This window comes from Toxorhynchites rutilus, chromosome 1 (assembly GCF_029784135.1).
Source record: "Toxorhynchites rutilus septentrionalis strain SRP chromosome 1, ASM2978413v1, whole genome shotgun sequence".
Lineage (NCBI taxonomy): Eukaryota > Metazoa > Arthropoda > Insecta > Diptera > Culicidae > Toxorhynchites > Toxorhynchites rutilus.
Window position 1 is genome coordinate 173529966 of NC_073744.1, and position 13961 is coordinate 173543926.

Sequence of the window (13961 nt, forward strand, 5' to 3'; positions counted from 1 at the left end):
GCATTAGGGTGACCATGAAAAAGCGAAGTTTTTTGCTCTAACTTTTATGTTTCAAATTGTACATTAAAACTGTCTTCGCACGACTTTTAGAACTTATCAAGTCCAACATTTTGCGATGCAGAACTTGTCAATATCTTAATCCTTCTCAAAGTTATTGATGGTTTCTCACCCAAAAACTCATGATTTCAAATCACACATAATATAGAGTGAGCTATGCTCTTTCAAATGCAATAAACTTTGTTTATGTTTGTCCCAGAGAGAATGACAAACAATTGCAGAGAGCGTTTTTTTTTTGGGAAGAAATATCAATAACTTTTAGTGAAGTTGAGTGAATTGATAAGTTCTGCATCGAAAAATATTTGTATTAGTAAGCTCTAAAAGTCTTTCGAAGACAGTTTGTATGTAGAATTTAAATTATAAAAGTTAGAACAAAAAACTTTTTTTTTTCATGGTTACCCTTAGGCAACTTAGAAAAAAAAAAACGCTATATCGGGAGATAGAAAAAAACTTTGTTCTACAAAGTTTTTTTTAATAACTGGTACTACAATATTGTCGAACTATGTTTAACTCTATCTATAAAGATAAGAAAGTTAGATTTTTTATTTCATCGAAAATTATGGTCACCCTATTTTTGATAACATAAAAATGAGCGCTCTATCATATGTAACAACTTTGTCGAAGACAGTTTTTGTCTAGAGAATAACTGTCGAGCTCTGAATGCTAATTTCCACTTAAATGCATCTCCTGGACCTTTGTGCAATGTCCATTAGATGCAATGCAATAAAATTCTATGATAAAAAATGTGAAAATGTCAAATAAAAAATTCAAAAAACGAAAAATTTGAAATCCAAAAATCATAAAAAAGATCTAGATCTTCTTTATGATTTTTGGAATTTAAAAAATTAAAAAAAAAATTTCAGTTTAGAAAATTGAAAAATAAAAAAAAAACAAAAATATACAATTCAAATATGTTTAAAGCCAAAAAATGAAATATAAAAATCTTCAATATGAATTATGATTATCACAACATGAAGTGCAAAAACCTAAAATACAAAAATCTCTAATTGAAAATTCAAAAACTTTAAGTCCAAAAAAAATTTGAAACTCTTATATATACAAGTCAACAAAACCTTAGCCTAAAAAATTTTCAAAACAAAACTCATAAGTTCTGGAAGTAAAACAGAAAAATCCAAAGACCTGAATTTTAAAATTCTAACATCTCAAAAATGTTAAATGAAAAAAAAAGAAAAGTCCAAAAATAAAAAAAAAGTCTAAAATAAAAAAAATATTTTGGTTCTCAAATGGGGATCAACACTAGGGTAGGAGCCTACCTGTTGGTCTCAAATGTTCCTATCTCACGCCTCCACGAAGATCATATGACGACATTTTTAGATCGGGCGTGAACTGGAAACACACACCTGGTCTTGGCTCCGAGAACGGGTGTCGAAAGTGGCTAAGTGAGGGGGTGCGAGCGAGTCAGAGCGCTATATCTCTCCCGGGGAAGGCCTCCCGGGTCATGGAGGCCTTGCCAACCCGCTGTCTCCCGGGCAAAGGAGATACACCCAATAAAATGGAGCTACGATCACGAAGAATAATTAGAATGCGATCACCCGAGGAGGGTCCCCGAACTGGAGCTGGTCCTGGAACGGGCGTAAGAGCGAGCGGCCAGCGGCTGGAGGGCGATGTGCAAGAGCGGGCCACCAGCCGGGTTCAACCCGAAGAGCTACCGCCACACGGAAACAGCAGCCATCGACATCACCCAAGAAACGCTGCGCCTACGAGGCGTGTTGTGACTGCCAGACGGCAGTCGTCCACACTCGTGGGTACCACTAGGCGCCGGATCATGTGGACACACGAAATGAATGAATTCGTGATCCGCGCCTATTACATCTGCACTGCTTTGGAGACGGACATGAGTGGTCGCCCTCGAATACTAACAATGTTCGAGGAAGCGTATCCAGAGTTCGTTGGGAGGCTTGATCAGAACGCGATGAACGCGAGGCGTAGAGCGATAGTACGCAACAACATGCTCTCCCAAACGCAAATCGACGAGATCAAGCAGCAGGTGCAGAGAGAAATAAGCTCCAGGAACAACAGAGCAAGCGATGTGTCGAGACGAAGTTCAGTACGGCTGAGCAATTCATTCGCGAGTGGGGCACGCGAATCAGCACCAGTGGAGGCCACAGTACAACAACCCCCTGAGCCGGAAGACCCACAGCCAGATCAACAACTACTAAGCGATCTGGTCTTCCACTACGACGAGGCGATCTCACAGTTCCGCGACACAGACCCATTATCGCGCCCCAGGATCCCGAAGTTGCAGCATTCCCGCAGGCTGACAAGTGCAGTAAAGCTCATGAACGAGCACGTTCTTCCGCTGCACTTGGTTGATGCTGAGAACATGGAGGAGCTGCAACTGAAAGTTTACTGCGCTGCTATGGCGACCGCCAAAAGTTTAGGATACCGTATTAGGCCAAGAGGCGGACTGCTCCAACATCTCCGTGAAAGGCGTGAGCCTCCATGGCGAAGGAGATTGGAGCAACGGATCCTAAACAAGCGCGCCGCAATTGGAAGACTGATGGCGTACAAAAGAGGCAACAGATCGGCGAAATTATGTCGCCAAGTTGCTGTGATCGTGCGGCCTACTGAACTTCGCCAGCTGGGAGCTCACCAGCTGACGGAAAAACTCGACACACTGGTACAGCAATTGAGCGTCCTAACTAAACGGCTGAAACGTTACTCTGACTCTGCAAAGCGCCAGGAACAAAATCGGATGTTCAGAGATAACGAAAAAGCGTTCTACGACCACATTAGCGACGAGAAGCCCGACTACCGCGAAGGTTTGCCAGATATTAGCGATGTGACGAACTTCTGGGCTGGTATTTGGGAGACCCCAGTACAACATCGCGACGGGCAAATGTGGTTAAGACGGGAGGAGGAGAGTTGTGGTGAAATTGGAGAGATGCCAGCTATCATCGTCGAAGAGAACGATGTCCGCGAAGCCTCGCGGTACCTGAGGAACTGGGCAGCACCGGGCCCCGATGGTGTTCAGAACTTCTGGCACAAGAAGCTGACCGTCGCACATCAAAAGATAGCTGAGTGCTTCAACAAGGTGCTACGTGACCCACACAACCTCCCTGAATTCGCCACCCGTGGCGTCACATTCCTCCTCCCGAAAGACAGCAACACATTGAACCCATCAAAGTACAGGCCGATAACGTGCCTATCGAGTCTGTACAAGATATTAAGCAGCATCATAACCGCCAAAGTTTCTGCCCACTGCGAACAACACCATATCATCGCAGAAGAGCAGAAAGGATGCAGGAAAAATACGAATGGCTGCAAAGACCAGGCCATCATCGACGCAGCCATAGTCGGCCAGGCGGTATATAACCAGCGGAACCTAAGTATGGCCTACATCGATTACAGGAAGGCTTATGACTCCATACCTCACTCGTTTCTCGTCCGGGTATTGGAGCTATACAAGATTGATCCCGTCGTCGTTAGGTTCCTGCAGCATGCGATGAGGCAGTGGAGCACGTCTCTGCACCTCAGTGATGGGGAAAATGTGTTGCAGTCTAGAACGCTGCAGATAAAGAGGGGGATATTCCAAGGCGACTCTTTCAGCCCGCTTTGGTTTTGTCTGGCACTGAACCCCCTCAGTAGGACGCTCAATAGAAACGGTCATGGCTATAAAATAAGGTATGGCGACGGCGCCCACGAAGAAGTGACCCATACCTTCTACATGGATGATCTCAAGGTCTACGCTGATTCACGTCAGCGTCTAGGTGTAACTATCCGGGTTGTCGAAGACATAAGCAGGGACATCTGCATGGAGTTCGGCCTCGACAAGTGCCGCTGTGTCCACCTGCTTAAAGGACAACTTACCGAATCCGGAGGCTACGAGGTCTATGACGGCGAGTTTATAAGATACATGGTTCGTGGCGAATCCTATAAATATCTTGGATTCCGACAGCTCACCGGGATTCGCCACTCCGACATCAAGACGGAGCTGCGAGACAAGTTCTTGAGTCGAGTGAACTGTGTCCTGAGGACTTTCCTCAACGCGGGGAACAAGGTACGCGCGATCAACACATTCGCGGTTCCCCTGCTGACCTTCAGTTTTGGTGTAGTCAAATGGAGCAAAACTGACCTAGAGGACCTTGAGAGGAGGATGAGGAAAGCATTTAAAGAGGCCGGAATGCACCATCCTCAATCGGCACTGGAGAGAGTTTCACTGCCACGCAAAGAAGGGGGACTTGGAATAGTCGACATATCTGCACTGTGTGTTGCCCAGGTACGACAACTCCGCGAGTACTTCGCAGAACGCGCCAACCAAAACGCGCTATACCGGGCTGTCTGCGCCGCCGACAGAGGATACAGCGCTCTGCACTTGGCGCAAGCGGAGTACCAACTCAAGTGCAATCTGCAGACAGTGGAGGAGAAGATTGCAGCTTGGAAGCAGAAGGCAGTGCATGGTGCTCACCCCCATCAACTGGACCGGCCACACGTCGACAAGGCCGCATCTAATCTGTGGCTAACGCGTGGTGAACTCTCTTCAGTAGTAGAAGCCGACATGATAGCCATCCAGGACAGGATAATGCCGACGAGAAACTGCAGGCGGTACGTCTGGCATCAAGACGTTGATGACATTTGCCGGATGTGTCATCAACCAGGTGAAAACATAGAGCACATTATGGGAGGCTGTCCCGTTTTGGCCAACGCAGCCTACACCGAGCGCCACAACAACGTGGCCCGTATTGTTCATCGACAACTGGCGCTCCAATGTGCTCTACTGGAAGACAACGTACCAAACTACCGGTACCTGCCTGCACCTGTCCTGGAAAATGACCGTTTCAAGCTGTACTGGGATCGCACTGTTCTGACCGACCTCTCGATCCACCACAACCGCCCAGATATAATGGTTTACGACAAGAGCGACCGCAAAGTCACCATCATCGATGTCGCTATTCCACTGAACCAGAATCTGGAGGAGACCCACGGTCGCAAAATCTGCAAGTACCGACCATTGGCCGTGGAGCTCAAGGAACTGTGGGGGCTAAGGGAGGTCCCAAGAATTGTTCCAGTCGTTCTCTCTGGAACTGGAATTATCCCGAAGACACTTCTGGAAGCGCTAAAGGTGTTGAACATCGAGAAGGAATTGGCCGGCATCCAAAAGTCGGTCATCCTTAGCACCTGCGCGATTGTCCGACAATTCCTCGGTCAGGACTAAAACAGCACGAGCATGCAGATACGTGCATTCCGCAGAGCCTAGTCCCCCTTTGGCATTCAGAAGCCCGGGGGCAGGTGAAAATTCTGGCTAGGTTCGCCTAGTTAAGAAGTGAGATAAGTCTGCCAAAAAAAAAAAATAAAATAAAAAAAAATTTAAAGAAAAATAAAACATATTGAAGAAAATCAAATTCAATACTGCAATAAAATTAATATATCGAAAATCCTAAGTCCAAAAATATAAAATACAAAAATCGTGAAAACCAGAAATCCATAATTCAAAAATCTTTATTAAAAAAATCCAAAAAATATTGAATCCGAAATCTGAAGTTCAAGAATCTAAAATCTAAAAATCTTTAAAGTAAAAAATAATAAGTCTTAAAATCTAAAATCTAAATAATTTAAATAACAAAATTAAAAAACCTTAATCGAAAGAAAATATTAAATCCGAAATCTAAAATCCAAAAATCCTCAAAATAAAAAAAAAAGTCTAAAAATCTAGAATCTAAATAATTTAAATAACCAAATTAAAAATCCGTAATCGAAAATCAAGAGACGAAAATTTAAAACCAATAAATCCTTCAAACCAACAGATTCAAATCCAACAATATAGAAAATATATTTTTTTTTTAACCTAAAACCTGAAAGTTTTGGATCAAAAATCAATTAATCCTTAAAACCAAAAAAAGGAAAATCTAAAAATCTAAGATCCAATAATCTTCAACACCAAAACTAAAAAAATTAGAATCAAATGTCCAAAATTTAAAAATCTGAAATCCGAAAATCTCAATATCCGCTCCATAAAGTTCTATAATCAAATAATCACAAATGGAGAAAAATGGAGAATTGGAGAAATGGAGAAATTGAGAAATTGAGAAATGTGGAGAAATAGAGGAATGAAGAAATAGAGAAAAGGAGAAATGAAGAAATGGAGAAATGGAGAAATTGAGAAATTTAGAAATGGAGAAATGATGAATAGACAACTAGAGAAATGGAGAAATGGAAAAGTGAAGAAATGACGAAATGGAGAAATGGAGAAATGACGAAATGGAGAAATGACGAAATGGAGAAATGGAGAAATGGAAAAGTGAAGAAATGACGAAATGGAGAAATGGAGAAATGACGAAATGGAGAATTGGAGAAATAAAGAATTGGAGAAATGAGAAAATGGAGAAATTGATAAATGAAGAAATGGAAAAATAGAGAAGTGTGGAAAAATAGAGAAATGAAAGAATAAAGAAAAGGAGAAATAAAGAAATGGAGAAATGGAGAAACAAAGAAATGTAGAAAATTAGAAATGGAGAAATGGAGAAATGGAGAAATGGAGAAATGGAGAAATGGAGAAATTGAGAAACGGAGAAATTGAGAAATTGAGAAATTGAGAAAAGAAGTAATGGAGAAATAGGAAAATGTGAAGAAATAGAGAAATGGAGAATGTGCTCCCGTGGCCGAGTGGTTAGCGTCATAACTAACATGCCGGGTGTTCGGGTTCGATTCCCGTTCTGGTCGGGGGAATTTTTCGTCAAAGAAATTTCCTCCGACTTGCACTGTGATCACGCGTATTCTAGAGCTTGCCACTCAGAATGCATTCAAGGCGTGTTATTTGGCATAGAAATCTCAACTAAGTACTAATAAAAAATGACGCAAGTAATACTACGTTGAGACGGCGAAGTTCCTCTAGGAACGTTAGTGCCATTGAAGAAGAAGAAGAAGAGAAATGGAGAAATGAAGAATAGAGAAATAGAGGAATGGAGAAATGAAGAAATGGACGAATGGAAAATGGAAAAATGGAGAAATGGAGAAATGGAGAAACGAACAAATGCAGAAATGGAGAAATGATGAAATTGAGAAATGGAGAGATTTAGAAATGGAAAAATGGGGAAATTTAGAAATGGAGAGATTGAGAAATGGAGAAACTGAGAAATGGAGAAATGGAGGAATGGAGAAACAGGAAAATGTAAAGAAATAGAGAAATGGAGAAATGAAGAATAGAAAATTAGAAAAATGGAGAAATGAAGAATGTTAGAAATGGTGTAAAGGAGAAATGGAGAAACGGAGAAATAGTGAAAAGGGGGAATGGGGAAATAAAGAAATGAGGAGTGTAGAAATGGAGAAATTGATAAATGGAGACATGGAAAAACAGAGAAATGAGGAAATAGAGAAAAGAAAAAAATGGAGAAAAGGAGAAAAGGATAAATGGAGAAATGAGGAAACGTAGAAATGGAGAAATGGAGAAATGGAGAAATTGAGAAATTGAGAAATGGAGAAATGTAGAAATGGAGGAATGAGAAAATTGAAAAATTGATAAAAAGAGGAATGGAGAAACGAAGAAATGGAGAAATAGAGAAGTGTGACAAAATAGAGAAACGAAGAAATAGAGAAAAGAAGAAATGGAGAAATGAAGAAATGGATAAATGAAGAAATGAGGAAATGTAGAAATGGAGAAATGGAGAAATGGGAAAATGGAGAATTGGAGAAATGGAGAAATGGAGAAATGGAGAAATAGAGAGAAGGAGAAATGAAGAAATGGAGAAATAGAGAAATGGAGAAACTAAGAAATGTAGAAACGGAGAAATGAAGAAATGGAGAAACGGAGAAATAGTAAAAAGGGAGAATGGGGAAATGGAGAAATGAAGAATGGAAAATGAGAATTGTATTCATGAACTTCATTTTCATTAGAGTTTATTATTTAGAATTGATTAGAAATTTACGAAAAACAAATATATTTTTATTATCATTTACCATTCCTTGCAAAAACAAGCCTTCCGTTTCACCGGGGAGCACTCGTCGCACATATTGTAGCAATCGCTCAAATTAAACGCGTTAGCTCACGTACCAGCTAATTAAAATCATCAATCATTTTCTAATAAACACATACGCCTCAGCGTAAACCCAACCAGCTATCGCCTCCGTAACTAAGCACGCATGGAGGCCAACTCGGCGTGGAAGACGGGGCTTCATTATAAATTGAAACGTATATCTTCCGTCCTCTCGACCGAGGGCGCGCGAGTCCTGTTCTACCGCACGCGTTACGGTCTCGCGTTTATAATCCCCATCGTCGTCGCAATCGGCAAACAAATGCGTACGAATGATTTGCAAGAGATGCGCTACCGCTGCCACAATCCGCGCTGCTGTTAACGAGAGGAAAATTTTCCAATTTGAATCCGAACGGTGCAAGTTAATTAGAAAATTCACGTTTTCCATTCGTACGCAGCGCTGCGTGCAACGAATGCAGCAGGCAGTAGTCTGGTGAGGTCAGGTGAGGCTCTGTAATCTGAATCACATGATGATGCGTACACGGTAAATCGCAGCGAAGCTGCGTTTCGAGATTGGAAATAAAAATTCGAAATAGATTCACAAATAATTTTGGTGGAAATTTGTTTCGGAAACCACATCAAATCACACACAGTGTTGATTGGATAATTCCCAATCGTAATTCGTGTGCACTTCCTGGCATAGCTTGGTACAATGCATTGTTTCAAATGTAAGTGGGTTCGTGCCGACAGTGAATGCGAAACATTTGCGTCGAGTTCCGCATTCTTCTTCGATCGGTGAGCGTTACACACCTGATTTGCATCCCCCCCACCCCCACAAAATGCGACGACAACGACAGTGGCCTGCGTATGGCACACATTCTGAGCGCAATTCCAGCCTTCACACTTGTCTCATTTCACCTGGCTGCCACTTACAGTGTACAGGATTTAATTTCCGATTTTAATTAAATATCATCGTTATAATTACTTGAGCCAGTCTTTCGGTGAAGGCGTGCGTGTGTGTGTGTGTGTGCGTGTGAGAGTGTGTGGAAATCAACGGCTTTTCACCCCCAGGTAATACCACCGTCACCGTTGTCAGGGGCGCGCCGAACGGAGTGACACTCGAGACAAAACAATCAAATCGCAGTTATTCATTATTGATTTTCACACGTGCTGCTAATTGTAGCGCATTCTCACACCGATGATTTTGACACCTGAATGCGAACCATGCGCGTTTGGGTGTGCGGGAGTTGTTTGCGGTGTGCGTATGACGAGCGCCGGGATGTGAGAGTGATTGCTGAACCATAAGGATACTGCAGCTGTACTGACCTGAACCGTAAGGATACTGGATGGCGACGAACAATGATGAGGTGCAATCTGTGCGTTCCATCCGCGCGAATGCATGCGCTTGGTTGCCTAACTTGAGTCGACCAAACAGTTCGTTAATTAGCGAACATCTCGGGTTCGACAAGTGGTACAATTTTGAAGTTTGATTGATATGGTGATTTGTTTCTCAGATGCGTTTCATTCGTTGTTTATCTTCATATGAATTGACTCTTTCAACCAATGTTGTTTTTTCTTCAGCGATCTGTAAAATAATTTTAATCATGACGAACTTAAAATCAATCTACCATGATTTGGAATTCAGGAGTATCGTTTGGACAAAACTTGCCGATTTTTCTTGGGTTTACCTTCACACGCACTGACGAAACTACCCATGCAGCATCAATCATAGTAACTCACGAGTCAGCAAAAAAAAATTGACAGCTCTATCAGTCGAACTCTAACCGTGATGGCGAAAACAGTGAAGCTACTCCGTTCAGAAGTGTGCGCGTTTAAAGAACGCTACCCCGCCGCGTCGAAAACGGACATCGTGCGCCACTTTGTGTGTGCCGTTAGACAACTAAAGGGTGTGTCACATCAAATTGCATCACGGAAAAAACGCTATAGAAATTCGTCCAGTAGACCGATCCTTTTGAAAATTTTAGACAGTAAAATAAAAACTATTAAACAACTTTTGGCATTTTCTTTTTATTCATACTTCGAGCCCAAGCCCGTATGCTCGCACCTTCCTCTTTACCCCGTCCATAAGGTTCTGTACAACGTCAGGTTGTAGTTTTTTTTGAACAGAAATCCATTTTCTCTTGAAGTCCGCTTCCGATTTGACAACTTTTGGGTTCTTCCGGAGAGCCTGCTTCATAATCGCCCAATATTTCTCTATTGGGTGAAGCTCCGGCACGTTGGGCGGGTTCATTTCTTTTGGTACGAAGGTGACCCCGTTGGCTTCGTACCACTCCAACACATCCTTTGAATAGTGGCACGAAGCGAGATCCGGCCAGAAGATGGTCGGGCCCTCGTGCTGCTTCAATAGTGGTAGTAAGCGCTTCTGTAGGCACTCCTTAAGGTAAACCTGCCCGTTTACCGTGCCGGTCATCACGAAGGGGGCGCTCCGCTTTCCGCAAGAGCAGATCGCTTACCACACCATGTACTTTTTGGCAAACTTGGATAGTTTCTGCTTGCGAATCTCCTCCGGAACGCTGAATTTGTCCTCTGCGGAGAAGAACAACAGGCCCGGCAGCAGACGAAAGTCCGCTTTGACGTAGGTTTCGTCGTCCATTACCAGGCAATGCGGCTTCGTCAGCATTTCGGTGTACAGCTTCCGGGCTCGCGTCTTCCCCACCATGTTTTGCCTTTCGTCGCGGTTAGGAGCCTTCTGAACCTTGTATGTACGCAGGCCCTCCCGCTGCTTGGTCCGCTGGACGAATGGACAAATTCAGCTTATTGGCGACATCCCGGACCGAACTTCTCGGATCACGTCTAAACTGCTTAACTACGCGCTTGTGATCTTTTTCACTGACGGAGCATCCATTTTTGCCGTTCTTCACCTTCCGGTCGATGGTTGGGTTCTCGAAGTATAGTTTTAGTACTCTGCTGACCGTGGATTGGACGATTCCCAGCATCTTACCGATGTCCCGATGTGACAACTCCGGATTCTCGAAATGAATGCACAGGATTAATTCACGACGCTCTTTTTCGTTCGACGACATTTTTCCAAATTTACGAAAAATTGACAGTGAAGCATGGCCAACGTGATCTATACACTCTTATCTGATTATAAGCGAAAGCTGAAGATATAATTCCTAAAAATTAAATTTCTACAGCGTTTTTTCCGTGATGCAATTTGATGTGACACACCCATTATTAGACAACAATCAGCGCATCGAGAGAAAGTCCGGTTCCGCACGGCTGCCGACCCTGAGCGACAAGAAACTCCAAAGGGAAGATCGAGGGAAAAGTGGCAAACTGATAGGGATAGGGATAGGGATAGGGATAGGGATAGGGATAGGGATAGGGATAGGGATAGGGATAGGGATAGGGATAGGGATAGGGATAGGGATAGGGATAGGGATAGGGATAGGGATAGGGATAGGGATAGGGATAGGGATAGGGATAGGGATAGGGATAGGGATAGGGATAGGGATAGGGATAGGGATAGGGATAGGGATAGGGATAGGGATAGGGATAGGGATAGGGATAGGGATAGGGATAGGGATAGGGATAGGGATAGGGATAGGGATAGGGATAGGGATAGGGATAGGGATAGGGATAGGGATAGGGATAGGGATAGGGATAGGGATAGGGATAGGGATAGGGATAGGGATAGGGATAGGGATAGGGATAGGGATAGGGATAGGGATAGGGATAGGGATAGGGATAGGGATAGGGATAGGGATAGGGATAGGGATAGGGATAGGGATAGGGATAGGGATAGGGATAGGGATAGGGATAGGGATAGGGATAGGGATAGGGATAGGGATAGGGATAGGGATAGGGATAGGGATAGGGATAGGGATAGGGATAGGGATAGGGATAGGGATAGGGATAGGGATAGGGATAGGGATAGGGATAGGGATAGGGATAGGGATAGGGATAGGGATAGGGATAGGGATAGGGATAGGGATAGGGATAGGGATAGGGATAGGGATAGGGATAGGGATAGGGATAGGGATAGGGATAGGGATAGGGATAGGGATAGGGATAGGGATAGGGATAGGGATAGGGATAGGGATAGGGATAGGGATAGGGATAGGGATAGGGATAGGGATAGGGATAGGGATAGGGATAGGGATAGGGATAGGGATAGGGATAGGGATAGGGATAGGGATAGGGATAGGGATAGGGATAGGGATAGGGATAGGGATAGGGATAGGGATAGGGATAGGGATAGGGATAGGGATAGGGATAGGGATAGGGATAGGGATAGGGATAGGGATAGGGATAGGGATAGGGATAGGGATAGGGATAGGGATAGGGATAGGGATAGGGATAGGGATAGGGATAGGGATAGGGATAGGGATAGGGATAGGGATAGGGATAGGGATAGGGATAGGGATAGGGATAGGGATAGGGATAGGGATAGGGATAGGGATAGGGATAGGGATAGGGATAGGGATAGGGATAGGGATAGGGATAGGGATAGGGATAGGGATAGGGATAGGGATAGGGATAGGGATAGGGATAGGGATAGGGATAGGGATAGGGATAGGGATAGGGATAGGGAAATGGAGAAAGAGAAATGGAAAAATGTAGAAATAAAGGAATGAGAAAATTGAAAAATTGATAAAAAGAGGAATGGAAAAATAGAGAAGTGTAGAAAAATGGAAAAGCTTCAAAATGTTTATGCTGGGTCTCAGGAGAAAGTATTTGTAAACAAACTGCTGTCAAAGTTCCCAGAACCGACCCTCAGGAGCGCTGTATTGGACTGAAAAGCCTACCAATTCAAAATAGGCAGAGCTTTGTTTATAATTTTTTCCATCACTGTATGCTATTATGTGAGCAAGTAATACTATCTGACGCAAAAAGACGGAATTGAGATTGCATCCATTTTTACGAATTCAACTCTCACTTATCATTTCTATCCAATTGCAAACAGCAAGCGGACGAAGTTTCCCGTGTCAATTATTTGACGTTGAAACTAACGTTCCACCCATTTAGACAACATAATGAAATTTGCATTGTAGCGAACCGTGTCGAGCCTTCTTCCGTTCAGCCAAACATTTCGTTTCACTCGTATTTGCACTTAACACAAATTTTCGGAAAAACCAACCTGATGTGTCTGTATTGCTGATGTTGCTGCTGCTGCTGCTGCTGAGATATCATTGGAGGAATCTTATTTTTCCGACTCGGTGAGTGAGCAAACAGCGCTCGCTTCTCCTACACACACACACATACCGAGGCCATAAATTTTGCATCACTTCCAGAGGCAAATAAAATAAAACTCATGAGACTTGCTTCAACAATTTTGTGGTTTTGCGAACCGTTTCCAAGGTTCCAATACGAAAGCAGTAGAGCTTCGAGCAGTAAGCTGCTACTGCACGAGGCGGCGGTGGAAGAAAAACCCGCCCATTTACCCATCCCTCCCCTGCCAAGTGGGACAAGAACAAGAAAACCCAACCGTTGCTGGCTCGATGGCCAAATAGTTTGTGCGTCGAACAGAGGTAGGGAGATAGTTTGTGAGGGGACAACCGGGGCTTAGCTTAGATAGACTGAGAAGAAAGGTTCAACATTCTATGCTTTCGTGTTATATTTTTTTTTCCGTCCTTCTTAAATCCTCTTCCATCGTCGCCAGCCTCCCGATCTTCGGGAGATCGTTTGCTGGATGGAAGCTGGATGCTTGAATGTTTCTAAATCCTGCAGTACACAAGCGCCTCATAGCAAACCGACCGGAGAGGGTGTAAATTTTCCATGGACAAGTCCGGTGGACGTTCCGGTTCTCAGAGATGCTCATTTATTGTGAGATTCATTGAAGGATAATCTCCTCGGAGAAGTGGTTCTGATTGTTTTATCGGCCCATTCAACTGTACATTTTATGTAAATGGTTCGACAGTCGAAGTGATGAATGCTTGTTGCATCGAAGAACCGACGTTCCATCTTTTGTTTTCGACATCATGAACATCACTACCGGATAATTTTTACTGC